The sequence below is a fragment of the Heloderma suspectum genome, chromosome 16 (genome assembly GCF_057233095.1).
Source record: "Heloderma suspectum isolate Gila_16-S chromosome 16, 16-S_ref, whole genome shotgun sequence".
Classification (NCBI taxonomy): Eukaryota; Metazoa; Chordata; class Lepidosauria; order Squamata; family Helodermatidae; genus Heloderma; species Heloderma suspectum.
In genome coordinates, this window is record NC_139473.1 from 17,249,777 (window position 1) to 17,266,818 (window position 17,042).

The 17,042-nt window shown below is 49.9% G+C and overlaps 1 long non-coding RNA gene across 1 annotated transcript in view; it reads left to right on the forward strand.

The window, feature by feature from the left end:
- Positions 1-3,810: 3,810 nt before the first annotated feature.
- The window catches only part of LOC146334999 (uncharacterized), a 41,445-nt gene continuing 28,213 nt past the window's right edge, over positions 3,811-17,042 (forward strand). The window contains exons 1-2 of the long non-coding RNA XR_014786164.1: positions 3,811-3,957; positions 8,353-8,410. This is a non-coding gene — a long non-coding RNA (uncharacterized LOC146334999). The remainder of the gene's footprint in view (positions 3,958-8,352; positions 8,411-17,042) is intronic.

The following is a 17,042-nucleotide window of genomic DNA, read 5'->3' on the forward strand; positions in this document are numbered from 1 at the left end:
CCTTTTGCAAGCACAGAGGATGGGGCCATTCCGTGCTGCCTGCGAGGCAGCGTGGAAGTGTGGGGAGGCTGGTTCCTGGAAAACAACATATCCTATGGCTGTCTAGCCGCTGTCTGGCAGCCATAGGATTGCTCCCTAAAGGCACCATGTATTGCCCAGCTTCCATTTTATTTATTTATTATTAAATTTATTAATCGCCCATCTGGCTGGTCACCCAGCCACTCTGGGCGATGTACAGCATACAATAAAACAGGTTAAAATAATAAAATTATACAATAAAAACATTTTCTAAAATACCCTAACCCACCCCAAATGCCTGCCTGAACAACCATGTTTTTAATGCATGGGGAAGCTCATTAAAGAGGGGGCAAAGAGGAGTTCCTTAGGGAGGGAGTTCCACAGAGTGGGGGCCACCACAGAAAAGGCCCTCTCCCTCGTCCCCACCAGTCTAGCTGTCCTAGCTGATGGGACAAAGAGAAGGCCATCCGAGGCTGATCTTGTTAAGCAGCCTGTCTGGTGCTGCTGGAGGCGCTCCTTGAGATAGGCTGGGCCGGAACCATATAGGGTTTTAAAGGTCAAAACCAACACCTTGAATTTGGCCTGGAAAACAACTGGTAACCAGTGTAACTCCTTCAGCACTGGAGTGATGTGATCTCGCCGGCGGCTGCCTTTAATCAGCTTCTGAACCGTCTTCAAGGGTAACCCCACGTAGAGCGCATTCCAGTAGTCTAAACGAGAGGAGACCAGAGATTTTACCCACACTGGAGCTCCTGGGTTATGTCTTGTACAGCTGATGGTAGGACAATGAGGAAATCTTTAACCCAGGAACAATTCTCCTGATGGGTTTTTGGGTGGTGAAAGATTGATGAGCAAGTAAATACAGTGTGCAGATGGCAGATGAGTCTTCTGCGATGTGGGTGTCAGGGTTGGATCAGAGCCCAGAGAGCCCCAAAGCAGTTCTGATTCTAAGGAAGAGTTAGAAACCGTGGGAGAGGAACCCGCACGCGTTTCAGAGGAGCAGCCAGGGGGACAGCCCCTCCTGGTACACAGAGTGATAGTGACCCTGGCAGGGAGAGGGTGGAGCAACAGCAGTTTCTGGACACTAGGCGCCAGTGCACCCTCAAGCGTGAGATGGTGGGCGCTGAGAGGCGGCGCTCAGCCAGCTTGGCGCATCGGCAACAGCGGCGCCCCGATGCCCTACGGGAAAGGGGTGGACTCTCTTCTCCTAGCTCATAAGTACAGTGGTTTCCCACCTTCCCCTCCAAATGGAGATCAACTGATTCCTAAGGTCAGAACCCCTGAGTACGCAGCTCTCTTAAGTCTCACTCGTAGGATCAAGCAATTAGCATCTGTAAGCGTCATTAGGTTGAATGGGAATAAAGCCTTGGAAAAGAGCCCTATTGTCTGTGTGTTGATTCTGGCGACCTGAGGATTTCAGAAGGCAGCAGGGAGCTACCTCCTGACAGCGGGATGGGAGTGGGGTAGCCTTGGGCAGAGCATTGAGCACTGAGATGTGGCAGGGGCATCCCTATTTTCACGCGTGAAAAGAGCTTGACACATTCAGCTTCGAGGCATGAAATGGAGAGAACTCAAGAACTCAAGTTGCTTTGAGATTGCAGAAGTCATGAGAAGGACTCATTGGCCTGTTCTATTGACAGAGGAACAAAGGCTGTTGGGAGCTAGTGTGGAGAATGTGGATAGGGAGCCATTTTTCTCCCTAGGACCCAGCGGAGTCATCCCATGAAGCTGATGGATGGTAGATTCAAGACAGATAAAAGGAAGGACTCCTTCACACAGTGCATAGTCAAACTACAGAAGAGGTAGTGATGGCCACCAATTTGGATGGCTTCAAAGGGGGATTGGACAAATTCTTGGAGAAGGCTATACATGGCTACTAGTCTCAATGGCTCTATGCTACCTCCAGTATCAGAGGCAATGTGCTTATGTACACCAGTAGCTGGGGAACATGGGCAGGAGGGTGCTGTTGCACTCGTGTCCTGCTTGTGAGTTTCCAGTGGGCAGCTTATTGGCCACTATGAACTGAATGCTGGACTAGATGGACCCTTGGTCTGATCCAGCAGGGCTCTTCTTATGTTCTTATGAGGTTGCACTCCTTCCTCCCAGGAAGGACATTATGGCTGGGATGAGGCCAGCCTGATCCCTCCCATTGGTCAGAGAAGGGGCAGATGCAGGCAGCTTTCTCCCCCTTCCTCACCAAAAAACAACTTGTAGCTGGAGTCAGTCATGGTCCCACCTTCCCAGACCAAGCAGACCAGACCAGGCAGGAAGCAAGGAACCAGATCTAACAGTACACTGAGCTTTTTTTTTTTTAGGTTCAGTGAGGACAGGGTGCATTGCTGTCACTCCGGATGGGCTTGGTGATGTCATCATGAAGCAAAACATGATTGGATCGTGACATCATCAGTGTCACCATCATACTCACTGGATCTGCAGTTCTTCCTGGGAGAAGATGATGCAACATGAGGGGTGGTGGTGCTAAAACAGGAAAACATTCAGTAAAGTCCAAGTGTAATTATCCCAATTTCTTTACTTATCATGGCGGTTACAATGGTTTCCTGCCAGTTGTCTTAGGACAGCAAAACTGAAGGCAAGAACACTCTGAGCTCTGTCACTGGTCAAAGACTGTGGGCAGTTGGGAAGTTGCACCCCCTGCCTTCCCGGAAGAACGCCAGAGTAAGGGGAAGACAAGCCCAGCCTCATCTACTGGCCAGAGAAAGAACAGCTGCAGGGCGTGTGTTTCCCCCCTCCCTGCCAAAAAGAACACTCAGCTAGAGGGACAGTTGCCCAGAGGCTGCAGAACCAAAGGGAAACACATCGGGCTCTGTCATGTGGCTAGTGGGCCAAGGATGGTTGGGTCAGCTGGAGCACCTCTGTCCAAGAAAGACCACCAGCCTGGCACCAACTGCAGAGCTGGCTCCCGGTTTTTGAGGGTCCTTGGGCAAGACACCTTCCCTCGGCGAGTCTCCTTTCTCACCGCCATGGGCACCAACTGCTCTTGCTCTCCATCCTCTTCCTCATCATGGCTACCACTGGCTTGCTTGACAGGCAGAGAGCCGGGGAGCACGGAGGCCGTGGCATTTGCTGCTCCTCCTTCCCACCACCTCCGTTGCCCGGGCCAGAGCGAGAGGAAGGGGAACGAGCGGGTTGCAAACGGGGAAGAGGAGGGGCAACGCCAGGGGGCTCTTGGCAGTGGCCCCTGCTTGTGTGTGGGCCCTCAGGAGGTGCCCAACCAGGCCTACCCTTGGCGCCGGCCCTCCCCGGTTGGATAGAAAGGCCTGTGCGCAACTCACCGCACTGTGCTGGAATTCTCAAACCTATCTCCCTCCTCTGCCGTTTCCCTCCTGTCGCATGGTGTGCGTTGTCTGTTTAGTTTGTCAGCCCGAGGGCAGCATCTTCCCCTTTTGTTTTCACTTATATACAGCACCTGCCACCCGCACGTTAGTGGATTTTTGACTGCCCTGAGCCACTTTTGAGAGCGACAATTTTTGCCCGAAGAGCAGGGCACACATCGAACATAGAAGTGATAAATAAATTAGCTAGCAGATGCTGCAGTTTTTCCCCCCGTATCTTTCTTTAATGTAAAGAGAAATACGGTAGAAAAACATCAGTTTAGGGGAGAAGGCAGAGAGAGAGGGAAGTCAACCAAAAATAGACCTTATCCCTAAACAAAATTGCTTTCTGTTTCACTGTCACAAACACAGGGCAGCATGCAAGGTTCTCGCCGCCTGGGCCCTGGCTTGGAGGCGTGGAAAGGAAGCAACCTTGGGAAGTGATTCATCGCAGTTGTGAGGAGGAGGGTGGGTGTGGCGTGGCGAGAGCATGGCTGCCACAGACTCCCGGGAGATGCCTCCAGGGGAAGGATTACTTCGAAGCAGCAGGACTGCACATTACAGACCCCCAGGGAGCACGCATCATGGAGCCAGTCTGTGGCAGCAGGTCTGGGAAGCCATGTCACCAAAGCAAAGTGCTTTTTCTTGGGGCGGCGGGGGTGTCCTCTGCCCTTTACAGATGCATGACCTCCAAGAAGCGATGACACGGCATGGCACGCTCGGTGGAGCTGGAGGCTCTGATGTCAGTGGGGTGGTGAGTCTGCTCCGGGTTTCAGTCAGAACCAGTCAGGACTCTAAAGGAGATATCCAAGGTGCTTTGCACGTTGGAAGGCCCCTTTAGAGTCCTGACTGGTTCTGCTTCGCACCTTCAAGGCCCCTTTAGAGTCCTGTCTGGTTCTGCTTGGCACCTTGGAAGGCCCCTTTAGAGTCCTGTCTGGTTCTGCTTGGCACCTTCAAGGCCCCTTTAGAGTCCTGTCTGGTTCTGCTTGGCACCTTGGAAGGCCCCTTTAGAGTCCTGTCTGGTTCTGCTTGGCACCTTCAAGGCCCCTTTAGAGTCCTGTCTGGTTCTGCTTGGCACCTTCAAGGCCCCTTTAGAGTCCTGTCTGGTTCTGCTTCACACCTTCAAGGCCGCTTTAGAGTCCTGACTGGTTCTGCTTGGCACCTTGGAAGGCTCCTTTGGAGTCCTGACTGGTTCTGACTCTGAGACCCAGAGCGGATACACTGCCCCACTGACATCGGAGCCCCCAGCCTCCACTGCGCACAATCTCCACGAGCCAGCAGTGGCGCAGTGCAGTCCACGTGAGCAGGTCCGTGGCGCCGGCGCTTTGCCACGGGCTTGGAGCTGGCGTCGCCTGGCACGCCATCTCGGACTTCCCTGTCCCCTCTGAGCTGAGCTGCAGTCCTCACAGGAGCGGGAGGGAAACTCAGTTTCCCAACAACATCACATATTGGTGTGATGCAACTTATGCTGAGGTGGCTTGGTCTGGGGAGGGCAACGGAGACCCCTTAGCTTTACGAAGGACTTGCTTCTGGTGGAGATGAAAACTCCTGGAGCTGGTTTGTTGTTAGGGGTCAACACAGCTGCTTGAATTTTTGGACTCTGCTTGGGGGGTGTGGCTAGGGGGATTCTCACGATGATCGCCTGCACGCTGACGTTTATCACCACACCACTGGTCAGGCCTGCAAGAGGCCTGCTGGGAGGGAGGGCGGTGAGTTCACCGTCCACGTCAGGGCGAAGTCAAAGTCAAGAAACAGCAGCTGCAGTGTCCTCTTATTAGTCCCAAATTTGCATCCGTGCATAACATACGGAGCGGCATATGCAAGTGTTATGCAAATCGGTGTCTTCTTTTGGCCTTTTTGGGGGGCGACGTTCAAGCGTCGGCCCTACAAGTCATTTTACACCCTTCGGTTCTGCCAGGCCTGGGCTGTGCCGGTTTAGATGAGGATCTCAGCTGAAGATTGTTGCATCTGTTCTGTCTGTTCTATCGTATGTTACTGACGTTACGTTTTATTGGGGATTGGAAATGCATGTTGTGGATTGGAAATCCATCTTGGGCTCCACGATGTCTTGGGCCGGCCCTTACTGGCTCCCCAGTGCATGTGGTCTGGCTGGGCTGATGAGCTGCAGAACCCCTCTCTGGTCATTCGCTGGGTGGTGCTATAGAGCAGCAAAGGTCAAGCTCTGGCTGAGAACTGTCCGAGCCTGATGGTGCAGGGATTAAGACAGCCTTCCCCAATCCGGTGCCCTCTAAAAGTTTTGGACTACAGCTCCCAGCATTCCTAACCATTGGTCCTGCTGACTGAGATGGATGGGAGATGAAGTCCAAAACATCTGGAGGGCACCAGGCTGGGGAAGACTGGAGTTCTATAATAGTCCCTGCTCCCAAATTTCCTGGAACCTTCATATGGTGCATTTGAGAAAAGGTGGGATGGGGTAGCAGTGAGGCCTTTGGGCACCATCCTGCTCCCAATGACATCATCATAGAATCACTGAATAGTAGGGTTGGAAGGGGCCTACAAGGCCATCAAGTCCAACCCCCTGCTCAATGCAGGAATCCAAGTCAGAGCATCCCTGTCAGGTGGCTGCCCAGCCAATTGGGGCGTGGCAGCACACAAAGGCGCCACGGATTCTGAATGGGTCCCATTTTAAAACCGGTGATCATCTGCCAGACCCTCAAAAGGATTCCATTCAGATAAATGTCCATTAATTCTAGACCTGTGGCAGAGCGTCCTTGGCAGGCAGGTCAACGCAGAAAAGTTTTTCTGAGTGTAGAACATCTGAAAACTGCTACTCCCACAAACCCCCTTCAGGACTCTTAAGAGCAACCATCGCTACAGCTCAAAGAAAGAAAGAAAGAAAGAAAGAAAGAAAGAATTAAGATATAAAACTTCCTGAACATAAGATGCAACATTTATGGTTTTATTTATTATATTGCTGAAAGGAGCATCACTGAAAGCCAACAAAAAAGCAGTTATTCAAAGGCTCTGGAAGCATGCGTTTGTATGATTCTTGTAACTTTTAATACTGCTTCTTTGCATTATATAATGAACTATAACATTTTTATATGATATTTGGTATGTTTTTGCCTCTTCTTTTTAATCTGGTTTCTTGAGGTGAGTCCAGCTTCTGGGGGGTTTTGCTTGCAAGGTGTCACTTGTGCCGAGATGTGGACTACAATGCCCATTAGTCGTTTAACATTTAAAATAATTACAGCGGCGGCCCTAAATACGCTTACTAGACAGTAAGCCCCACTGTACGTAGTGAGATTTACTTCTGATCAACCTGCATAGGATTGTGCTGTAAGGCTGCAATCCCGCGCGCACTTTTATTGTTGTTGTTCAGTCGTTCAGTCGTGTCTGACTCTTCGTGACCCCATGGACCACAGCACGCCAGGCCTTCCTGTCCTCCGCTCTCTCCCGGAGTGTGCTCAAGTCCATATCCACTGCATCGGTGATGCTATCTAGCCATCTCATCCTCTTCCGTCCCCTTCTCCTTTTGCCTTCAGTCTTTCCCAGCATCAGGGTCTTTTCCAGGGAGTTTTCTCTTCGCATTAGGTGGCCAAAATATTGGAGCTTTAGCTTCAGTATCTGTCCTTCCAGCGAGCAGTCAGGGTTGATTTCCTTTAGGATGGACTGATTTGACCTCCTTGCAGTCCAGGGGACTCGTAAGAGTCTTCTCCAGCACCACAGTTCGAAAGCATCAATCCTTCGGCGCGCAGCCTTCCTTATAGTCCAGCTCTCACAGCCATAAGCTGTTACTGGGAAAACCATAGCTTTGACTATGCGGACCTTTGTCGGCAAGGTGATGTCTCTGCTTCTTACTATGCTGTCTAGGTTTGCCATAGCTTTCCTCCCAAGGAGCAAGCATCTTTTAATTTCATGGCTACAGTCACCATCTGCGGTGATCTCGGAGCCCAAGAAAATAAAATCTGTCACTGCTTCCATTTCTTCCCCTTCTATATGCCAGGAAGTGATGGGGCCAGATGCCATGATCTTAGTTTTTTTTAGTGTTGAGTTTCAAACCAGCTTTTGAACTCTCCTCTTTCACCCTCAACAAGAGGCTCTTGAGATCCTCTTCGCTTTCTGCCATTAGGGTGGTATCGTCTGCATATCGGAGGTTGTTGATAATTCTCCCGGCAATCTTAATTCCGACCTGTGATTCATCCAACCCGGCGTTTCTCATGATGTACTCTGCATATAAGTTAAATGCCATTGAACTCAGTGGGGTTATGTCTGAGTAAAGATGCATAGGATTAGTCTCGAAATGATGTGTTGGAAAGTTAATCATGGTTAGTCTGTGATTTCAATCAGTCCTTGATAGGACGGCATCAAGAGCCACGGTCGGGCACCTGCCAAGGGCCCGTACCCCCACAGGGGCCCACTGACAAGAGCGCCCCCTGGAGTTGGTCCTCCCCTTCGCCACTGCAACCTGCTTGTTCCCCCGCCTCTCGCTCTGGTCCAGGCAACAGAGCTGGTGAGAAGGGGGAGCAGGAGATGCCACGGCCTACCTGCTCTTCACCTGTCCAGCAAGCAAGTAGCAGCAATGATGAGAAAGAGGAGAGGGAGGAAGAGCAGCTGTTGACAATGGTGGTGGGAAGGTGGACTCGCTGGGGGGGGCATTGAGGGTGTCTTTCCCAAGGGCCCTCCAAAACCCACTGCTCTCCGTTGCCTCCTTAATTTACACCACCGACATACTGACTGGACTAACTATAATTTGCCCAGATTAAAAGATGGGCAATATTCAGTCCACGCAGAGAAAAGCAAGACTACACAGACTGAATCATCTGCTCCCAAACTTTGTGAATTGGCTGTATAAATTCCCTGCATTTTTTTTGAATGTCAAAAAAGCTCCCTTCCTATTGAAGGAACCTGATAATAGATGGTGAAAGCATAGCAAACATTAATTATTTTTTTAATTGCTGTTTATTATGATTAGAACCGTACTTTTATCTCAATGGGGTTACTCCTCCAGATGTAATAATAGCAATCTGTATTTCTACAGAGCTGGCATCCAAGGATCACAAGATACTTTGCAACCAGTCTCCCAACATCCCTGGAAGGTAGGAAAAACCTGTTTCCATCTTTTCCCTGCGAGATATATAGGAGCCTCCCCGCCGCCCCATTGCACACACAGCCCTGGCCCCGCCCCTGGTTTCTTGAATTGAAATGATGGGGAAAAGTTTTGAAATCTCCCATCGATTAGATCTCTCACTTGAAACAGCCTTTGGGGTTGAGTGTGTGTTTTGTTTTTTAAAAACCCTTTCTAAAAACTTATGGGGAAAGTTTCAGATCCTTTTATTGATGGGAGAACCTATGGGTGTGGCCAAATGTTTCCAGGTGTGGCTAAATTGTTTTCACTCATTTTCCAGAGAAGAAACTGAAGCAATATTCAGTAGGAAAATGTGGAATTTGGGGGTGGGGGTTGCTGTGCTGAGTGCCTGTGAACAAGGTTGTACAGAATTCTTGATGCTTTTCTAAAACCAACCCCCATCCTTGCAAAGGTAAGGACTGCCGTGTTCCCTTTACTTCGCATTGCCAGCTTCTTCCTTTTTTTTTACTTCCCCCTGTTCCAGTGCTTTTAAAAGCGGACATTGGCAGGGAATAGTATTTCTCTGATGCCCTCCTACATATCACACATGGAAGAAAGGCCATATTTGTACTGGTGCTGTCAGCGGAGGCTGGTGGTTCCGACGTTAGTCAGAACCACTCAGAACTCTGAACTGAAGCAACACCCATGGCCATTTAGAGCTTTTCTACACGATGAGGCATTTGTTGTGCGTGCTCCATTCCCTACTCATGGTTGTTTGCAGGTTGTTCAGATGACATTGTGACCCTCCAGTTTTGCTTCTCTTTGTAAACAGCACTTTCCCTGAATTTTTTTTTTTAGAGCAGGGAAAATGGGTATTATTTCTGATATCGAAAGAAAGCCACATCAGAACAATACCTATTATACCAAGCCAGATCATTGGTCCATCTAGCTCAGTGTTGCCTAAAGGAAGACCAGTTTGGGGTGAAATCCTATGCATGTTCAGACAGAAAAAAGGCCTACAATCCTATGCATGTTTAGACAGAAAAAGGCCTACAATCCTATGCATGCAGCATGTTTAGATGGAGAAAAGGTCTATAACACTATACGTGTTTAGACAGAAAAGGCTTACAGTCCTATGCATGTTTAGACAGAGAAAAGGCCCATAATCCTATGCATGTTTAAAAGGAAAAGGCCTACCATCCTATGCATGTTTAAAAGGAAAAGGCCTACCATCCTATGCATGTTTAAAAGGAAAAGGCCTACAATCCTATGCATGTTTAGACTGAGAAAAGGCCTACAATCCTATGCATGTTTAAAAGGAAAAGGCCTACAATCCTATGCATGTTTAAAAGGAAAAGGCCTACAATCCTATGCATGTTTAGACAGAGAAAAGGCCTATAATCCTATGCATGTTAAGGCAGAAAAGGCCTACAATCCTATGCATGTTTAAAAGAAAACGGCCTACAATCCTATGCATGTTTAGCCAGCATGGCTGGCTGGCAAATGCTGGGAGTTGTAGGCCTTTTTTCTGTCTAAACGTGCACAGGATTGTGTCCTAAACCAGTCACCCTCAGGGGGATAAAATGGGGAGTGGGGATGTTGTGTGGCATCTTGAGCTCCTTGGAGGATAACATTGGAGCTTCCTTATATTAACATGTATTTAAACAAAGCTTGAAACGGCTGGTTGTTTTAGCCATTTACAAAAACACAGCACCAGGGAAGCGTTTGGGGGGTCCTTCTTATGCTTAAAATCTGTAAATGGCCTTCTCCCCTTTCTGAAGCGCTCAGAAAAAAAGGAAAAAAAAAACATAAAGTGTCCATTAAAAAAAGGGCAACAAGAACAAGATGATGATCAAGAGACAATTTACATGAATCAACACCTTTTCAAAGGTATGACTGTGGTTATTTTAACTGCCTGGCTTCACTTTAAGGATGGGTTTGGCGGGAGGAGCCCAAATCTATTTTCTTTGGATTTACCAACGCTGGCAACTGTGCCCAATAACAGCATTTTCCCAGGTTATCACAGAAGACAACTTAATTGACGAAGGACAGACAATCTGTCTCCACTCCTCAGCGCCCAGGGATCCTTGCGGAGGACTCCCTTCCCTGGGTATGCCAGTTTGGTCTCGTTGCGTTCTCAAACTTGTCCCTGCCAGAATGTGCTTCTTTTTCTCCAAGTCCCTTCTGCTAAATTTCTCATTAGCCACCAGGATAATTAAAGGCTCCTGCCGCATCTTCCTAGCATCTTTCATCTTCTTTAGGTTACAGCAGGCCAGCTGCAGGATTGTGAGAAGCAAGGGGTTACATTTCACTGCTTTTGCAAAAGTACAGTCGAGGAGAAAAAAAAAGAACCACACACACACATGTGCGCACTCACACGCGTGCACACACCAGTTGTTTCCCAGTGGAAGCACCAGGTAGAAAGTTGGCCCCGTGCCGATCAACATAGTAGGCTTAAAATATAAAGACAGGCAAATGCCTGCCAAGAAAAAAAGCCCCATGCAGTATAGACTACTCCCATTCTCAAAAAACTGTCTATGTAGTTAAATGCTCCCCACTTCGTGAGAACATAAGAAGAGCCTCGCTGGATCAGACCGAAGGCCAGTGTGGCCCGAAATCCTGTTTCCCAAAGTGAGCAACTGGATGAACCAACAGGGAGCCTACAACCAGGACATGAGCGCAATAGCAACCTCCCGTTCATGTCCCCCAGCGACTGGCACAAAGCAATATGCCGCTGTTGATACTTGTGGTAATCTATAGCCATCATGACTAATAGCCATTGATAGCTTTATCCTCCATGAATTTGTCTAATCCCCTCTTTAAACGCGTTTGTTTTTTATTCAGATTTATATCCTGCTTTCCACAAAGCTATCAAAGCGGTGAACATAAAGTAAAATCAAAGCAACAGTAAAATATAAAACAACCCAGTAATAATAAAGTTAATCAGCAGTAAGTTGTCCGAGCTGGTGGTTATCACTACATTGTAGAACAATGAATTTCATAGTTGACTATGTGCTGTGTGAATCATAGAGTTGGAAGTGACCTCAGAGATCATCTAGTCCAACCCCCAGCATCTGTCCAACCAGCACCTGTCAGGAATGACAGATTATCATCCAGCCTGTGCTTAAATCCCTCCTGCAAAGGAATACCCATCACCTCTCAGGCTGCTCCACTGCTGAACAGCTCTCGCTGTAAGGAAGTATCTCCTAACAATCCCTGTGGGTTTTAAACACCCTAAATAATCTAGTGTCATCCACAAATGTGGTGACTTCATTGCTCACTCCTAATTCCAGATCATTTATGAAGGAGTTGAAAAGCATTGGTCCCAATACAGATCCTGTTGGGATCCCACTGTTCACATCCCTCTATTGTGAGAACTGACTATTAATTTCTTCTCTCTGCTTTCTGATCTTTAACCAGTTACTGATGCATAAGTAACCAGTTACAGTTAACCAGTTAACCAGTTACAGTTAACTGTACAGTTACAGTTACAGTAACTGGTTACAGTTAACCAGTTACTGATGCATCCTGCAGGCCCTGGAGAGCCAGGGCCTGCAGGAGAAGCCACCACCACCACCACCACCGGGGAAGAGGCGTGCTTGCCGCCGCTGGGCCTGCTGCCGCCGCCGCTGCCACCACCACCAGGCCTTCCTTGTGGACTTCTGCCTGGCAGACCGCCAGTCCCTGCAGGACCAGGCCTCCAGGTACCGAGCCAGCTGTGCTGCTCCACCTGCCCCTCCCTGGAGGGGCTACATAAGCTGGCTGGCTGAGGTGGCCTGGGAGAGCCAGGGCCTGCAGGAGAAGACACCACCACCACCACCACCACCGGGGAAGAGGCGTGCTTGCAGCCGCTGGGCCTGCTGCCGCCGTCGCCGCCACCACCGCCACCAGGCCTTCCCTGTGGACTCCTGCCTGGCATTTTTAAGGGGATTTTAATTGTTTTGTTTGTTTGTTTTATTTTGTTGGGGGGGATTTTGTTGTATTTTTAGGGGTGGGTAGCCTGCCTGATAGGCGGGAGCGAGGGGGCATGTGTCCACCTGATGGAGGCAGTGGGGGGGAGTGTTGGGGGCCAGAACATACCGCGGCTGGGCGGCAGGCGCTGGCGGAGCGCTAGGGGCAGGCCATGCCAGCTAAGGGGAACAAGGGAGAGATGTGTAGTATCTGTCCCCTGCTCCGGGCCTGTCCAGAGCCAAAGGATGGCTGGGGGAGGCGTGACCCCATCTTCTGGCCTTCGTTTGCTGCTCTGCAATGCCAGGTCTGTTACCCAGAAAACCTCCCTCATCCATGACATGATCCTGGATGAGGGTGCAGACCTGGCATGTATTACGGAGACCTGGCTGGCCGAGGCTGCTGCTCCAACCCTTGCAGCCATGTGTCCAGCCGGATTTTCGTATGCACAGCAGCCGAGGGCTGGGGATCGGGGAGGGGGAGTGGCTGTTATCTACCAAGAGTCCTTGGTCTTCACCAGACCCCCTCTCCGGGAGACCAAGGTTGTTGAGTGCATGTACTGGAGGTTGGGCCCGAAGGGCAGTCTGGGGATTCTGCTCGTGTACCGTCCACCCCGCTGCACGACTGACTCCCTGGCCGAGGTGCTTGAGGTGGTCTCTGGTGTGCATGTGCATTCCCCTAACTTATTGGTGTTGGGGGACTTCAACGTACATTCGGAGGCCATCCTCACAGGAGCACCTCGGGACTTCATGGAGACCATGGCCTCCTGGGAGCTGCACCATATTCTAACTGGGCCCACCCATGTAGCCGGTCATGCACTAGACCTTGTGTTTGTTTCTGGAGAAGCGGGGAGTGATCTGGAAGTCGGGGGTATATCCACCACCCCCTTGTCATGGTCAGATCACTATCTGGTGATGTTGGACTTCTCGGTTCCACAACCCCTCCGCAGGGGTGGAGGACCCATTAAAATGGTCCGCCCCAGGTGTCTTATGGATCCAAATGGATTCCTGAACGTGCTTGGGGATTCTCTGGGGCATGCCAACGGCCACTCGGTCGAGACCCTGGTGGGTGGCTGGAATGCCGCAATCACTGGGGCATTAGATCGGGTGGCTCCGAAACGCCCTCTCCCCCTGAACAGGGCTCGGACTGCACCATGGTTCAATCCGTGGTTACGAGCTCTGAAACAGGAGGTGAGACGGCTAGAGCGCCGGTGGCGGAAGTCTCGCTCCAAAGACGATCAGACACAGGCTAGAGCTATATCTTCAGCCTATCACGTGGCGGTGAAGGCAGCAAAAAAGGAATATTATGCTGCCTCCATCGCGTCTGCAGAGTGCTGCCCCAGGAGGCTGTTCCAAGTGGTCTGGAGCCTGGTCGGTCCTGTGGCTCCGGAACCACTGGAGCATTCTAAGGCCTCCTGTGAGGCTTTGGCAAGGCACTTTGCAGATAAAATTGATCAGATTAGGTGTGTTACTCTGCACACTGTGGATACAGTTAGTGAGCAAGAGGCGGCCTGTGGCAAACCAGTTTTGTGGGATCGGTTCCAGCTTCTTCCTCCTGATGAAGTGGACAAGGTGCTTTCATCTGTAAGGCCGACCACCTGCTTACTTGATCCTTGCCCATCTTGGCTCATTATGAGCTGCAGAGAGAGACTGGGTGAGGGGATCAAGGCGGTGGTGAATGCCTCCCTTGAGGAGGGAGTGATGCCATCAGCCCTCAAGGAGGCAGTGATAAGACCGCTCTTAAAGAAGCCCTCCTTGGATCCTCAAGTTCTGAACAACTTTCGCCCAGTCTCAAATCTGCCATTTTTGGGCAAGGTGATTGAGCGGGTGGTGGCGGTGCAGTTGAAGGCACACTTGGAAGAAACTGATCGGGCTTCAGGCCTGGGCATGGGACAGAAACGGCCTTGGTCGCCTTGGTGGATGATATGAGGAGGGCTCTGGATAGGGGTGAATGCTCCTTCCTTGTTCTCCTCGACCTCTCAGCGGCTTTTGATACCGTTGACCACGGTATCCTCCTGGACCGCCTGGAGGGGTTGGGCATTGGAAACACTGTATTGCGGTGGTTCCAGTCCTTCCTCTCTGGCAGGTACCAGAGGGTAGCACTGGGAGAGGAGGTTTCGGACCCGTGGCCACTTACTTGTGGGGTGCCACAGGGTTCCATCCTCTCCCCGATGCTATTTAACCTCTCTGTGAAGCCACTGGGGGCTATCATCAGGAGGTTTGGGGTGCAGTGTCATCAATATGCGGATGACACTCAGCTCTACCTCTCATTCAAATCTTCACCAAGGTTGGCCGTAGAGTCCCTGTCCAAATGTCTGGAGACGGTGAGTGGCTGGATGGGGAGGAATAAGCTGAAGCTCAACCCTGACAAGACCGAGGTACTTTTGGTGGGAGACAAGAGGAGGCTGGGGGATGTTGACCTGGTGTTGAATGGGGTACAGCTACCCTTGAAAGACCAGGTCCGCAGCCTGGGGGTCATTTTGGACTCCCAGCTGTCCATGGAGGCTCAGATGTCAGCTGTGAGCTGGACAGTGCTGTATCAACTCCATCTGATACGGCGGCTGCGCCCCTACCTTCCCGACCATCTGCTCCCATCGGTAGTACATGCCCTGGTCTCCTCTCGTTTAGACTACTGTAATGCGCTCTACGTGGGGTTACCCTTGAAGACGGTTCGGAAACTGCAGCTGGTACAGAACGCGGCGGCTCGCCTGATTAAAGGCAGCCGCCGGCGAGATCACATCACTCCAGTGCTGAAGGAGTTGCACTGGTTACCAGTTGTTTTCCGGGCCAAATTCAAGGTGTTGGTTTTGACCTTTAAAACCCTATATGGTTCCGGCCCAGCCTATCTTAAGGAGCGCCTCCAGCAACACCAGACAGGCCGCTTAACAAGATCAGCCTCGGATGGCCTTCTCTCTGTCCCATCAGCCAGGACAGCTAGACTGGTGGGGACGAGGGAGAGGGCCTTCTCTGTGGTGGCCCCCACTCTGTGGAACTCCCTCCCTAGGGAACTCCGTCATGCCCCCTCTTTAATGAGCTTCCGTCGTGCATTAAAAACGTGGTTGTTCAGGCAGGCATTTGGGGTGGGTTAGGGTATTTTTTTAAAAAAAAATTTATGGTAAAATTTTATTGTTTTAAATTGTTTATGGTGGGTTGTACATCGCCCAGAGTGGCTGGGTGACCAGTCAGATGGGCGATTAATAAATTTAATAAATAAAATAAAATAAAATAAATAAGAGGACCTCTCCTCTTATCCTATGACTGCCAAGTTTGCTCAGGAGTCTTTGCTGAGGGATTTTGTCAGCAGCCTTTTGAAAATCCAAGTGAATAACATCTACCAGATCACCCATGTCTACATATTTATTGACACTCTCAAAGAAGTCTAAAATGTTAGTGAAACAGGATTTACCCTTTCCAGAAGCCATGTTGATTCTTTTTCAGCAGGATGTGCCCTTCTATATGTTTGGGAATTTTATCTTTAATAATACTTTCCATCAATTTATCCGAAACAGACAATAAGCTGACTGGCCTGTAATTTCCTGGATCGCTTTTTAGAAATAGTTATTACATTGGCTACTTTCCAGTCTTCAGGAACTTAGAAACGTGTTGTATGTTTTTGTTTAGAACACCAGCAATTTCACATTTAAGTTCTTTAAGAACTCTTGGATGGATACCACCTGGACCTGGTGAATTGTTTGTTTTGAATTTGTCAATAAGGTCTAGAACTTCATCTCTTGTCAGTCACCATTATTTGTCTCAGTTCCCCAGACTCCCTTCCTGAAAATATCAATTCAGGCACCCTACGTCTTCTCCAGTGAAGACAGATGAAAAGGATTCATTCAGCTTCTCTGCAATCTCCTTATCCTCCTTTAGTGCTCATTTAACACTGTTGTCATTCCCTCCAATAGCAATGATTATTTATGGTTGGTCTTAAAGTTATCAGCAATATGTACCTCAGAATCCTTTTTTGCATTCCTTAATGCGGGGCTGGGAAACCACTTTCAGTCCGAGGGCCAAATTCAGGTTCAGAGAAGCTGTTGGGGGCCACATTCCAGTGGTGGGCGGGACTGAAGACAAGGGGTGTGTAGCTAAAGGCAGAAGGGGTGTGGCCAAAATGCAAAAAATGCCAGCCTATTTTAGCTTCAAGCTCTTCCTGCCCATCACTAAGCCTTCGGAGAGGCATTTCAACCTTTCAGAATGGGGAAAAACCTGCACAAAAGGCAGGAAACCACGAAATGACCTGTGGTTGGGGGGAAAGGGGCAGAGCCATGGGAAAGGGGGTAGGGCTGCCTGGAGAACTCCGGGATTCCCCACCCTTCCTTATTGGCCGTTTGCATTGCGTTTTGAAAGTTTGTGTTCCTTTTGGTCTCCTTGTTTGGGCACAGCTTCCAGTTTCTGGAGTAAAGCTTCTTTTCTCTGATAGTTTCCTTGATGTTGCTTGTTAACCACGCTAGTGACCCTTTGGACTTGGTGATTCATTTCCTGACCACCAGTATAGCATTCTAGCTGAGCTGCTGCTATTGAGGTTTTGAGTAACCCCCTGTCAGCAATGAATCTGAGCACGGGGAGATGTCTGGCAGTTCAGATTCAGAGCCAGACTGGGAACAGCCAGAACAGAGGGAGGCCCCCTCCCCAGTGAGCCCAGGTACGGCGAGACTTTCTTCCCAAGACCTTGACACACAGATGGCCCAGCTGAACGGCTCCCCCTTTCCTCCACCA